The sequence below is a fragment of the Porites lutea genome, chromosome 7 (genome assembly GCF_958299795.1).
Source record: "Porites lutea chromosome 7, jaPorLute2.1, whole genome shotgun sequence".
Lineage (NCBI taxonomy): Eukaryota > Metazoa > Cnidaria > Anthozoa > Scleractinia > Poritidae > Porites > Porites lutea.
Genome location: NC_133207.1, coordinates 5945766 through 5961066, shown reverse-complemented (window position 1 = coordinate 5961066; position 15301 = coordinate 5945766).

The following is a 15301-nucleotide window of genomic DNA, read 5'->3' as shown; positions in this document are numbered from 1 at the left end:
TCTCAAAAAGATTCTAATGAAACACTGGCATCTTATTACAGGCAACAACACGCTGGCGCAAATATATTCTTATGTCCCATTTGTTGCTTATCGGAAGGAAAAATCTCTAAAATATTCTCTTGTTAGATCTAAAATTTCCCCGGTTTAACAAAAACTTTTAAGGAGTAATACACGGTAAGTGGCGAGTGACAATATTATTACTCTCTATATCTTTGCTCGCTTAAGACGTATCACTAGCGTATCACTTTTCAATTTGGCAATTTTAGCGGAGCTCTGGCGCGCCTGCGGAGCACCATGGGTACGTAAATCTACCCATCCCAGAAAATTTGGTAATCACGTGACCGTACACCGCCCGCAGCCCGCCCGTCCGTCCGCACCACAGGGAAACCAATGTTCAATCTCACACTTTCTAGCTAGTTTGGGAGCACCGGAAGACTGATATTGCACACATATCGTACATCAATGTTGTGATCAATTGACAGCTGTTAAAACAGGGTGTCCGCAGACCAATATCACCTGACCGTATCGCGGGCTCAGGTGTCGACCCATCGAGGTCGAGTATCTTTTTAAAGTTATCCGCTGACAAGTTACTAGTTTTCAAATGATCGCAGGCTCAAGTTTAATTTTTTTAAATTCATATGAAATATGTTTTGTTTTATATGTGCCGCACAATTAAAATTTTGATTTCAAACTGACCCCGGAAGCTAAAATACAGCCAGTTTTTACAGTCAGGGAAGACATGCTGGTCGCTTTTGACTTTTCTCACCACGGTCACGCGTTGGTCAGGTTATATGTCTAATTTTTATGCTCTGATTGGTCAAAATTTAACAGCTGAGTTCATGCGGAAAATTTATGCAGCATCTTGAAACTTGTTTACTTTGACAGCTGAAGCCGACAGAGTTTTGTGATGTTTTTAACTGTCTTTTTCCACTGAATGTACAAAATGCAGTGAAGATTCTATCAAGAGTCTTCTGTTATTCATAGCTAGTTTGTTTATTGGGTTTTTGGTTGAGAAATACGTCGCTTGTCAAAGTCGGAAATCCGATTTCGGATGGCATCGTTTTCGTTTTTCACCTTGCTTGATGCGTAAGAGGGTTGAAAAGTCTGTAGCGATTCTGGCCTTACTTGGTGGTTTTCAGTGCATCTCGAATGGTAAGCCTGAGTAATTATTGTATTTGATGTTTGTTTTTATATCTAATTTAATGAAGTCGGGCGTAGTTTATGCGGCTATATTAGTTCATGCTCGTTTGTAAGATTTGAGACAATGATCTGACCGAGTATCAGTTTTGATTATAAGCTTTATATAGAACTTTAAATAGCCTTTAGACATTTTCTCACCGCAAATAGAAAGAAACGTTCCAAAATTTAGTTAGACAGTCATTTAGTTATAATTCTGGCTGTAAAAGAAAGCTTTGAGCGATTTTCTTGCCTCGAGTTCATCTTTAAAAAAAGCAAACGCCAGGAAGCCGGCTTAAAACATAAACAAGGATTTTCAGAGACAATATTTACTTGTCTTCGGGAAAGAAAATTGTTGTCTCTGTATATGTTTCACCGAATTATTATCCTTTTATTGATTGTTAGTAGTCTCTTTTGCAATTTTAATCGTTGTGCCGTTTGTTTTCAGTCGCTCAAGAACATCGCTTGCAGGAGTAGTCAAAATGCCGCGTGTATCAAACGCTTTTGAAGATTACACATCGTCATAAAACCATTAAATAAAAAATAAACATAATAAATTTTTTATCATGTTGAAGCGTATAACTCTATTAATCTTGATTTAACAGTCGACTTTGGCGCTTGTCAAAAGTGAGAACCGGCTAGCCGTATAGGTGATTTTGGAATTTTTTTTAACGGACCACTTTCGGTAAAAGCCCACGGGTGCTTCGATAGTCCTGAATATTGAATGAGTGCAATTTGTATTGCAAAATTGTGATCTGTCCGAGGTCTGTATGATGAAAACAGTGCCTCATGGTACTGTTTCACCTCAGATGATGTATAAAAAGTATAAAAGGTTGGTTTACACGTCCCCAGGCCTGTTGGCAAGATTTTGTAAAATAAATCGTAAACTTGTCGAACACAAAAAACTCGGCCTGATTTGTTTTCCAAGAATTTGTTTTCCAGGCCTAATCTACTGTGATCAAGAGCCATTATGGCTCGTGAATGTGATCGAAGATGATTGCTATTTTTTGGGTGTGCATATAAGGCTATCAACTCGGTGTAAGATTAAGTTTACTCTTAGCTTGGACTGTTTGCAAATTATTTTTCTCAAAAATCACTTAGCCTTTCCCTCAAAAGTCACATGAATGTGCTCTAAAGTTAACTGATTTGTGGAATACAATTGCAATTTTATTGTTTGATTTAAATTATAAATTTTAGTTAATAAGGGCTTCGCTTTTAGCCCTGGCTAAATCTATATATTATTAATTTTAAGGGGCTCTTTCCAGTGGTCTCAACGGAGTTTCCCTAACTTGTCCATGTGAAAAAGTGAAAGAGTGTATGATAGTTAAATGATGTGAGAACTCAGTTAACGTGATCTGGCAAACGTGATCTCGGTAACCAGTACGTAGAATGAAAGAAAGTTTGATTTAAACACCACTTTTTATTTTAAAGCCACAATAGTAAAAACATCAGACTCGCGGCTGCAGCTCGGGTGCCACTTCTTTGTTTTTACCACATTTTGACGCCGTCTGTGATCTATTACTGAACAGACCCACGGCAACATGGAATCTATTTGTTAAATACACCTAAGTGCAGTATAACTGAACAATTGCGAGGAAATATAAAATAACCAACAATTATTCCACGCGCGCGCGTTGGATATGAGGTGAAGCTGCTTTCCTCGTTGGCTATAATCATCTCTAAAGGTACGGAAAAACGGACCACAAAAGGCGTTCAACTTGTTTTGCAACATTGCTGCAAAACGATATGAATAGCTATATTGCTCGTTTTCCCACCAACATAAAATCCAGCAAATCAGGTTGTTAACAGATTTGAACATCGGTGGTGAAACGTGCAACATCGCTTTCAACCCGTTTTGCAGCAATGTTGCAAAACAAGTTGCACGTTATTTTTCGCTCATTTTTCCGTACCTTAAAAAGCAAACAAACAACAACGAAATATACCTTTCACATGTCTCTTTTTGGCGGATGTTTCTGTGATTAACTCTTTTTCAAACTCATCAGCTTCCGCGGACTTTTTACTGCCCGCACGGCTGAAAAAAGAGGAAGAGTAAGAAGTAGAAGAAAAAAAGATAATTCGCAGTTCTACTTAGGTTGTTAGATGATCATAGGCTGTAGACGTATTTCAGCGATTGGCTTCTCGTTTGTGAAGAAATCTGTACCAATCTTTGTCTTTTTTGTAATTAGTGTAGGTACATTGTACTCTCCATGTATTTTCATGTGCTTTTCGATAAACTTTTAATGAAACTTCATGTCAGACTCTTCATATTTTGTGACTTTATTTGTGTTGTAATATGCTTAAACCCTTTTTCTTCGGTCGCCATTCTTTCCTACCGTGAAAAAAAAATATTCAGCCCGTTTTTAATTAATCTGAACAGACACATACAGTGACCATAGATGTTAGAACACGGTATAATGGTTTGTTACAAGGGGGGGGGGGGGGGGGGGGGGAAGGTCCAAGGATATCTGTGGCACAATCCGCCTGCCAGTATGACGTCACGTCTCGCGTCAGTAACTTTCAAAATATCCTGTTCCGATTTCTTGGATTTGGAGATGTTAAGGTTGCTATTGTCATAGAAAACTAGACTTGAGTACTTTTTTGAAATGAAATGTCCAGTGGTATAATGAATTTTAAAGATACCTTTCTATCGTCGAGCAAATTTTACGAGCAATCATACCAACCGGTCACACTTTTGAGGGCGTATTTGCAACTCTTCACAGCTAGTGGAACCCCATATAATTCCTCTCAAAGTTCGCTTAGCTGTAGCGTTGAAAGAGGAAGCTAAATGACAGGAATTTGTGAGAGACTGTGAGCAATGAATCTTTTTGTTTTACCGCATTTTAATATTGTATTGGGCATACACCTGTGAGTCTGTAATTAAATCCCGAAAATCAAGGGGCCAAATTCAGTGGAGATTTTAGGGTAATAATATTGATGATTAAGACGATGTGCAAAAGGCAAGTTTAACTTTCGCCGGTGGGTCACTGGTGAGCGTTGGGTGTAAATTAGTACAGTCTGTGGTGTACTGTATGTTGTTTGTCATGATGTCAACTAACACTGAAAAAAAAAAAAAAAAAAAAAATCAGCTGTTTCAGAGGAGGGACATGTCTTGACAGCTTATGTTTTTTTTTTTCTGGTCGTAAGTATGGCCAGTATGCAGATCAAGAGCTTTTGAAATCCCTTTTGCAAAATAAAACTCCGGACTTAAGCTTAAAATATATATTGATATATTGATCCAAGGCGCATGACCAGTACGGTCAACGGTAAACAACAAAGAAAAAAAGGCTAAAAGGAAAAAAAAAAAAAAAAAAGGGACAAAGAAACAGAAAACAGCGTGATTCGAAAAAATAATTTTCTCATATCAAAACAATTTTTCTCTGCCATAGACGCTGTTTAAGGCTGGTGGAGCTGTATTTATCATGAATTCAAATATACATTTGGGGAAAATTAGCTTAAGTGCGTATTTCATAGCTATTTCGCATTATTTCGGGTTCAACGGGCCGAGTCGATGTAGATTATCGATCGAACTAGCTTTACTGAATTTTGTGGAGAAGTAGAGGCCAGAATTAGAATCAGAGGCCTACACTCGAAAGGAATGATATGAAGTTAGGCCCGTTTAATTAGCAAAAGAATAGATGAAATATAAACATGTTTGAGATGTGTGAATGGAACGTCCTATTCTGGACACTATACCTTGCCTTTGTTGCCGGTCCCGTGAAATAGATGGCGATCCCGCAACACGGCCCGCAAAACAAATTAACAAAATCATACAATCACGGACACAAAATATCAAAACGGTTTACACAAGCAGATTATAGCAACATCAAAGCTCACACACATTTGATCAAACAAGCGATATATAGCGATATTTGCTGGCTTCTTAGCTTTTCCTCCACCTCGCTCGTCCAAATAACTGTCGTATCCCTTGCTAATTTGCACAAGCGACCCGAGGCTCTTGCCTGTTACTATATGACGTCATACTGGCAGGCGGAGTGGGTCAAGAAACTTGGTGGAAAACAATAGAGTTACCTCCCCCCCCCCACTGGTTTGTTACAACTTCCCTCCTAAACCTTGACTGTCCGAGAATTGGTGCCAGTTTAGGCACTTAGGAACTTTCCGTTTCTTTTTTTAATCATTCATATAGACAGCCGTGATAATGGTTGAAGTGGTCAACTGCATTTTAAACCAAAATATAATAACCTAGATTATTCTCTCTTGTTAAAACAGTTGATCATGGTGGTCATGGTGTCTTTCTACAGAAGCTTGCATTTCGGTTTTGCCTCAAGCGTAGTTTCATGCGACCCTATCCCTAAGTTTTTTTGAATATTTTTTTGTTCTTAGAGGATAAAACATCAGCACCTGACGCTTTCAGTAGCTGTTTTTTCATCCCTCGCGCACATTTTGAGTTAAGTTCATTTATGGTCAGTTGCTATGGTTGCGAGATATAACGTCATAAGTAGTAGGGGGTCAAGCCATCTTTGGGTGAAAATACATGTTTTTTCAACTTCTTTCAACAATAAAAGTAAATATTGTGGCTAAAATCATGCAAAGTATTCATTTATGTGTTATTTTTCATGTAAAGCACAAAAAAACTACTATTTCTCGCGGTTCTAACCTTATTCCTAATTCTTGGTAAAATCCAAGATGGCAGCCAAGATGGCGACATTGTTCGTGACGTCACAGGCCTCCAGCAGCGCCATCGCCAATAAAATATACCTCATAATTTTGTTAACAAGATCAAAGGCTTTCCACTAAAGGTAAAGTCGTTTCGAAATACTGCAACATATCAAAAACTCCCTCCACCCCCATAATGGGGGTATTAATTTGCGTGTACGTCCGAGGGTTAAAATCGAGACCATGCCAGCCGTTAATGCTTGTAACATCAAAGTTGTTTTCGCCCAATGTAAGGGAATCCGGGAGATATTTGCTTGTTGAATCCCGGAGCCCGTGAAAATTTTGCTTGTGTTATCCGGAATCCTGTGCTTTGGAATCCAGAATACAGATCAAGGAATCGGGAATCCCACCGATGATGGAATCCATAATCAAAGTTACACTGAAAAGAATGGATTCCAGTACCTGGAATCCAGAATCTAAGACTGTCTTGGATTACTTTACGAGGTGCAAAATCTAGTCTTAGATTTCCTTACATAGGGCGATTGCTTTTAGTACTATTGCCCTATCCGAACAGGCCGTCATCAAATTCTTAATTTCTATCACCTTCGTAACATAGCTAAAATACGGAGCCACCTATCTGTTGAATGTGCGATTAATGTATTTTTAGTTGCTTAAGTTTTGTTGCAAAAGAGAGTAACGCGAACGACTCTGCCACGCTAAAAACCTTGCAGGGTATCCAAATAGGTTTAACATATATTGTTTTCTCATTGTTTTGAACATTAAGGGTGCAGAAGTTAGGAGTTTGATTAGGCCTCCCTTAACTTGCCACTCACTATATTCCTTAACTCCGTGAAACGTTACCCGAGTCATAAGGACCAGGGGTCTGCATTCGCTAGGCCGTTTGGAAATCAGGTTAGAGTCGGTACCTAGGGGGCTCTTCAGCGTCCGTGCTCAAAAAAAAAAAAAACAAAAACAAAAACAAAAAACCGTTGGACCCTTTCTCCCGACCCGACTGACTGCCCCTGGGTCCCCAAGGATGCAGTTTTAGGTCTTAAGTTGACTCGGCCCACTTTTTTTTTTCGCCTTTTACAAAGTGGCAAATGGGTAACTCGATAACTGAACTGAGGATTATGCACAATAATTATTCCTTTTTTGGAATAGACTAGCGTTAGCAAAAATTGCATTCCACGAAATGTCAAGAGTACTCTAATCAATAAATAATAATATGCAAACAAGGAAAAGAATATTGCAGTTTTATGTATTGTCAATATTATTACACGCTTTTGAAACATGGACTCTGACCAAAAACATGGAGAGTAATTTAAAGGCTTTTGAGATGTGCGGGAATAGATTAACGTTACGGAACATAAAACCAATGGATAAGTTTTACAGATGGCAAATAAAGCAAGGTCGTTATTACCAACCACAAAGAAAAGAAAAAAAAAATGTTACTAGAAGGCAAAATTGAAGGGAAGAAAGGACGGGGGAAACCCAGAGTTACCTGGACGAAAAAAAACAAAAAAAAAACATCAAAGAATGGTTAGGACACACCTACAATGGATGTGTTGTAGTTAATTTTTTTTATCTCGGTAATTTTTATTTTTGCTTTGTTTCAACTTCATTAGCTCACATTACCATACCCAAAAACAAAAGAAAAAAAAAATTACCTGAGATAAAAAATTGACTACAACAGATGTGTAAGAAAAGCGAAAGATCGGAACAGCTGGAGATCAATGATAGCCGACGTGTCTACTATTAGTAGATGGCACTTGGTGATGAGGAATTAAACCATGTAAACTGGTCATATCATCGAGAGAAAAACAAAAACAACAACAGCAAATAACAGTAAGTAACTTTAATATATATTGTTTGATATATCAGACTACAACGAAGATAAACAGAAACCGTTTTTACTGCCGCAATTCACAGCGAATACTTGGAAAGAAAAATATAACTGCATAGCGAAAATTGCTCTAGATTTTTTTAATGCAACTAAAGAACTGCACATAGAAAGTCCTTCTTCACAGTGAAACGCCAGTCCTCAGTGACATGTTAATTGACTGTTTGTCTCCTCTCTTTCAAGCCAGGATGGCTGTGGTACTTTTCTTTATTCTTCAGTGCAAACTAAAAATAAATAGTAGATAATAAATGGCTGACTTTCAATTCGTGTTATTATTATTCATTCAAAAAATTTCTTGGTTTCTTACTTGTTGCAATATCAGTCAATGCCCACCGAAAAAACAAACAAACAAACAAACAAAAAAAAAAAAACACACACACACACACACACAAAAACACACAGAAAGAAAGAGAGAAAAAAAAATCCCGTCCGGGTAGGGGTTAGAGTTTTCCCGTTTTGGCCTTGGCACTTTCAAATGAAGCATACATGACGCAAAAACGACAAAACGGTCAAAGAGTACTGGAAACAAGTTGGGAAACAAAGATGGCGGACGAATCGCTGATAGATTGAGTTATGGCTTCCCAAGACGTTTTCTGGAAGTTTTCTTTGCCCTGTGAGCCCCTTATCTGCTCAGGTTTAATTCAAAGAAAACAAAAACCCTGTTTTTATCATATTCGTTGCATAAAAAGACTGTGATGGTTTTAAAGGCAGGCGATAGATGTCACGATTTGAGGTGGTATCGTTCGCTATCTGTGCAAACCTTGGCTTTACATTCTCCTCAAACGTTCCCGCACGTGGGAATCCGTTCAAGAATGGCGCGTCTTTGGCTGGTCTTTAGAGGGAAATCCCGAGCGAACCGATAAGCTGGCCTTTCTCGAAGGTAAGTTCTTGAATTGTATTTTTCTCGTTATTTATATTCAGGTAACGGAAATTAATTTTAGTGTTTTGAGTAAATTACGATCAGAGACAAAGAACCTCTCAAAGTGCTTAAATCCCATACTTCCGCTACGTTTTAAAAACCTAATCTGATCTAATCGCGGCGCTAGCCTGTTGAATTCTCTATTGAATGTGACCGATAATTCTACGCCGGGGCTTCCCGAACTAGTCGCCATGGTCAACATTAACGTACAGGTCACTGTTCTCAGTTAAATACTAGGAAACTTCGCTGAGTGTGGTGGTCATAGCTTAACGGTTGTGAAGTGTTCAACTTTAAAGTTTTTGGCACTCCCTTCCCCGGCCCCCTCCCCTCCACCCTCGGTCTCAATAGGCTTAAAATTTCAGCGTTAAAATTGTTGGATGCATAAAATCATGGTCATGTCCAGTCGCCTTCAGCCCCTTTTTAATTAGGAGAGAACCTATCCTGGATTTTTAAAGGTTACAGTGCAGACTGCTAAGGAGCGACACGAAATGGCTGTGGGAAGGAAAAAAAATGTTTTTCCAATTTGAGCTTTATCCTAAACTGGTTGGTAGCAACCCTGAATCGCCGGGAATATACATACTTTCTATTCCATACTACAAGTCATAAATCAAAGGTTTCTTTTTGTACAGTGTTCTACTCTGAATGATGCAGACTTATTTATTTCCTTGTGTTAGTAAAAGGTATGACGATATAGGTTGCGTGCGAAGAGTAATCGCAAAATTTGAAATGTAGTCATTAAAGTAACAACAGATCTTAGGGAAGAAAAGGCGCGAAGATTATCTGTCAACTAGATCTTGACTGAGTATGGAAACACTAGTGAGTGACAAATCAGGATCTGCGACCTCAAACGACCCAAGCCTGTAAGAAAACACTGTAACCAATTTACGCCGGGAACATAAAAGCATTGCGATGACTGACGCTCTGGCTTTTTTAAAATAAATCCGGAAATTGCGAGGTGCAATGGAGTGCGTACAGCGGATTTTCACCGCATATTAACTTCGTAACGCGCAAAATGCTTATGCTAAGCTCACGACATTGTTTGCAATGTGAATCAGACCTAATAGGTACCACATCATACCATATCATGCCATGCGATACCTTAATTCGCACGGTAGAACTATTTTTGTCATGTAAGGTAGGCATATCGCATGCGACAAAGTTCCAGATATAGGCACTTTTGGTTCACATGGAGCGATTTATAAGAGAGCGATGGCAAAGAAATTTTCGAAGGAAACGAAAAGCGCTTAGAGATTTGGTGAAAGAGTCCATTAAACACACCTTCTTTGCTCGAAGGTTCTGAGATATTTTGAGAAGTATTTTGACAGTTAACTTGAGTGCGGGCTATGTTAGTCGTGAACGACCCCATTGTCTTGTTTTATAAGATAATTTTTATATCATGACCGTTCCCTTCCCCAGCTACCCCCCTCCCCCCCTTCGCGCACATTCAAGAGACCAATGAGTACGCTTTTAAACTATGTTGTACATACCTTAGAGGTCTTAACAATCCACCCTCCCAGAACTGAGGAACGTCGTCGTCTTCTTCTACCACCTTTGATTCCCCTCCAGAACAAAAATCCTTCGGCCTCATCTTGCATGACCAAGTTGAAAATTAACCATAAAGCAATCAAGGTAAAGAGAAGTTTCGAATCCATAATGTCTGCTCTGCTTTCTTAGTTTATAAACCGGAATAGAAAGAATGAAGGCTCAGCTACTGGAAGTCTTAACTGGAAGACCACTTGTGGATCTGAACAGTGATTAGCCGACAGGATACTCTAAAGGAAAAAAAAAAAGGAGAAAGAAAAAGTGGCCTCATTCGATAAATAAATTGTTGTATTGCAGACAGATTTCTTTATTTCACTTGGGTCTTTTCATATTAAAATAAATTGACTTGTCTTAAGTATTCATAGAGCGACAATAATAATAATAATAATAATAATAATAATAATAATAATAATAATAATAATAATAATAATAATAATAATAATAATAATAATAATAAACTGTTAGCCATATAACAACAGAATGGAAGAAATTAGCTCAAAAGCAATATAAGAATTTTAGGCACGATCAGGTTGCTAAAGTTGTTCGTTGGAAAATCTCCCAAAATTACGATGTGCTTTGCAACGAAACTTGGTACGATCATTCCCCAGAGGCAGTGATGGAAAATGACCAAGTGAAGTTACTGTGGGATTTCCGAATTCAAACAGAGCATCACTTAGATCATAACAGGCCCGATAGAGTAGTACTGGAAAAGGCGAGCAAAGTGTGCCAAATCATCGATGTGGCATGTCCTTTTGATACCTGAATTGCAGAAAAACAACGAGAGAAGATTGACCACTACCAGGACTTAAAAGTCTAAATACAAAAGATGTGGAACTGGTAAGCGTATCTTTTGTTCCAATTGTAGTTGGGGCACTTGGGGCAGTGACCGAAAAATTGATGATGTGGGTTACTAAGGTAGGAACCCTTGGGATCTTGAACTTACTCCATAAAGGCTGCTTGTTAGGAACAGCAAAGATCTTAAGAAGGATCCTAGACACCTAAGGCTATAGGAAATAGCTTGATGACCTAGGATTACGTAACCACCGATACAACTCAGTAGTGGTGTGAGATATGAACAATAATAATGATGATAATGATAATGATAATGCTTGATAATGATGATGATAATAATAATAATAATAATAATAATAATAATAATAATAATAATAATAATAATAATAATTATAAGAAGAAGAAATTTTATTAACAACAATGCTAACTATTAAAATCCTATTTACAATTAATTCGCTTAAAAAAAAGAAAAAACTATTCATTCAGAAACACTATTTACAATTCCTATCGAATTAAAAAGCACTTAATTTAGCTTAAAAAAAGTTAATGTAACGAAGAAAAATTTTTTCGAATTAAAAATAATAATATAATAATAATAATAATAATAATAATAATAATAATAATGCTTCGATAAGTTCTAAAATGCTCTATTAGCAAATAAACATAACATCCAAATGTCCAGCTACCTGTTGTTGTATAGGAAAATAAGAGACAGGGATGCGATAGTACGTGGAAAGGCGGGGGTAAATGTAGGGATAAACAACGTCACGGGAGTAGTCGGTGAAGAGTTTAATTTGCTCATAAAGAGAAGTAATTTTCCCGTTAACAGATGTCCTTCTACTTCTTCTGGGATCCACTTTTTAAGTAGTTAATTCGATTATAAAGTAAAGAAAACAATCTCAAAATACTTATCATTTACCCCTTGGCTACAGAACGGGTCAAATCGGGTCAATATTAGACGATACAGCATAAAAAAAAAAAAAAAAACCTAATAACATTTGTGAAACAGACAATTCACTATTTACGTACAACTACTTTTCCAGATGAAAAATCCTCCCTTTCCTGGAAAGTTATTCGGCCAGGATTCCTTTGGAAAAACAAACGCCCAAGTCAGCCGCAAAACTCGATATAGGCATGATAGAAAGAGGGCAGAAAATAATTTCCACTGTCTTTAATCATTGTTGTGGTGATAATTTGTTGTGTTTGCCTCAGAGCTTATTATTGACAGGAAGTTCAAAAAGCCTCGGATACGATTAAAACTTCACTATGGTAACTGAATTTCCTGCATTTTGATTGCCACAACGGAGCAGCGTTATCAGCTCAAAACTCGGCCGTGGCTATATATGGTAAATGGACTCATTATTGTGTAAGCCAAACACATTGAGCCTACATATTCTTATTTTGCTCTCAAAGAGCACAGCGACCGTAAAAAATCGTTTCGAGGCACAAAATTAAGGAAATAAGACTGGTATCAATGCAAACAGGTAAAACATAGAAAGCCACAAAATATTATAAGAAAACACGGCATGGAATAACTTGACCAGCCACGAAATAGGTGAAGCATGATGTTTACATGATTTCTTCACGATCAAGAGGCGAAGGTGATCTTCATGCGACTACTACCAACCGACGGCTACAAACCTACCAATCCAGTTGGCAGTCCAGTTACCTGTGGCTTCTTTCCTCATTCCGGAAAACCAGCGTAGGGACTTCGAAAAACATGTCGAGATTGGCACAAGCGTTAGACATTGCGACCGACTGTGACGTTGGCGTTTTATCTTTTGTTAGTCCAACAAATATTGAATCTCAAAACTTTGAACAAACACTATTTATACTTTGTTTGTTAACACAACCTTCGGTTATTTACCGATTGCGAGCAGAGTAAATTCTGAGAATCTTGATTCAGATTTTTTTCATTGATTCAAAACATTACGGAAACGCGAATGACATTTGACATGAATAAATCGGTAAGACTTTGTCAGTCTTCCAGTTTGTCTTCAAAAAAGGAAAAAAAAAATAATTAAAAAAAAAAGTGAAGTCTGTTGGCGTTTGTGACAAAACAATCTTATCACTCCTACTTATATGACATGGTTGTAGCCAACTCAGCGCTTTGCGTCTCGTGGGCCACTTATCGTCCCTTAACCAACGCGCGCTAGTGGAATAATTGTTAATCAATCAAGAAGCAGGCCTTTTTCTAAATGGCAAATCAAAAACGCAATTGTAATTTGTATTGAATTCAAGGTAATGGGTAACAAAAGAAAACAAACACAGCAGCGAAAGCAGTCAGAAGGTTAATCTAAATGTAAGGAATGAATACTAATTTTTTTTTAGTTTGTTTTAATTGCTAAATACTATGTTACTATGTTACTGTAACAGCGAGAGCTCCATTATTGGGTAATTAAAATTAATACACCAACAGCACCAACGAGCTAAATAGATAGGTAATGAATTTTCTTATCTACACTCATTTGTAATTTGGCTTTAATTGCCATACATTATGCCAGCGCTGTTATATTTCCAAGTACCAGTTGACAAATGATGCAACGCAATACTCAATAATCTCCAGTGGAACAAGTTAAAATCACTAGACTTTTCTATCACTGGACTTTTCTATACACTATGCGACTGAATAACAGCGGTTAGCCCTCTGATTTCTTCGCGTTGCGTCAAATACGAGTCTGCCATTTTAGAACATGGAAAGGCCACCTTTCCTCATATTACAGATAGCGAAAGTCCTGATTAACCCCTCCCAATTTCAGAGGACGATTTCAAATTTTTTTATGGGTTTTACAATTTTGTTAGATTTCAAATTTTTTTATGGGTTTTACAATTTTGTTAGAAATTTCAAGCAAGTCTGCAACGCAATACTCAATAATCTCCAGTGGAACAAGTTAAAATCACTGGACTTTTCTCCAACAGGACTCTTTTACTTTTAGCCTAAGTAAATTTACTCCACACCCCAGCAGAAGAATAGTATCTTACGCGTTTAATTAAACACTCATTTGCAAACAATTACCACTCATACAGTCGCGATTTTTTAGTCTCAAAGCTGGGACGCCATATTCTATATAAAAGTAATATATTTTGATAGGTACAGTTTCCAGAATATTCTCCTGTGAGTATCAGAAATTTAATGATTGCTATCGGCTGCAAGCTAAAACAGTCAGATGGAGCCCTCTTCCACAAGAAATAAACTCGGTACAAATGGGAGATTTGCATGTCCTAGGTTTTTAAGGGAGCTAAAATTATAAGTGTACATCCAATAAACTCACCTTAGAAATGGAAGTCAGCGATATCTACCTAATGCACCTCGGTTATGTAAGAACACCAGCACTCAAACGTCCAATTTATACATACAGTTAGACAATTACGGTATTGAATACTAGACTATAGTTGCTTGCATTTTCATTGGCTCAAAGGAGAAGGGTTAACATCTCTTAAGTTCAACTTAACCTTAGGCAGCATGAAATCAAATACATGGTTTGGAGAAGTTAAGGCATCCTTGAATTAGCTTTGATTATCAGGATATCGAAGACAGATTTTGAACAGTCTTGAACATAGTACAGATTATTGAAAAGATTATTAAACAAGTATTATTCGACATAAAAACGTGGAAACTTATATGTGTATTATCCTGTTTCCTTTCAAAGCTTATTTCGATTGATTTGTCCGCTACTTGGGCAGCGCTGAGTAGCTCGACTTGTTTTTGATTCCGAACAAGACTTCGCCTGAAGCAGTATTTGAATTTTTCATTTACGCTACAGAAAAAAAAAACCCAACAACAACAACAGCAAGAACAACAACAACCACAAAAAGTCTGCGTTTCGTTGCAGATACATTTTTCAAATGAGTCCTCAACTTATGACTACAAAACTACTTACCCTATATACATAAATCTTCAAATTCGTATCTTCATTGCTTAAAACGTAAGCGCTGCTTTAATTAATTAAAAGTGAAAGTTCAGTTTCATTGAAATCTCCAATCACCAGCGTCATTTGAAATAATAAATCTTAATTAAATTTATGGCAATTTAACCAAAATTTCATTGACGAAATAGACTTCTCAAACTCATTAATAATTCATAAAGAAAATTCAAAGGAAATTAATGTTTAATGAGTGTTTGGATATCGGATGAAAAACTGCTCATTTTTGCATCCTTAATTTCTCCTTCAAAAATGATTTTGTTTGAGAAGAAATATCAAACATTCGACACAGTGTTTCATCACCAGATGAAACACCTCGAAGGTCGTCAAGAATACTCCGCTACGCGTCGTATTTTCAACTCTCTTCTCGGTGTTTCATCTGGTGATGAAACACTGCGTCTCATGTTTGATATATTACATCAAGGTTTGGAAATA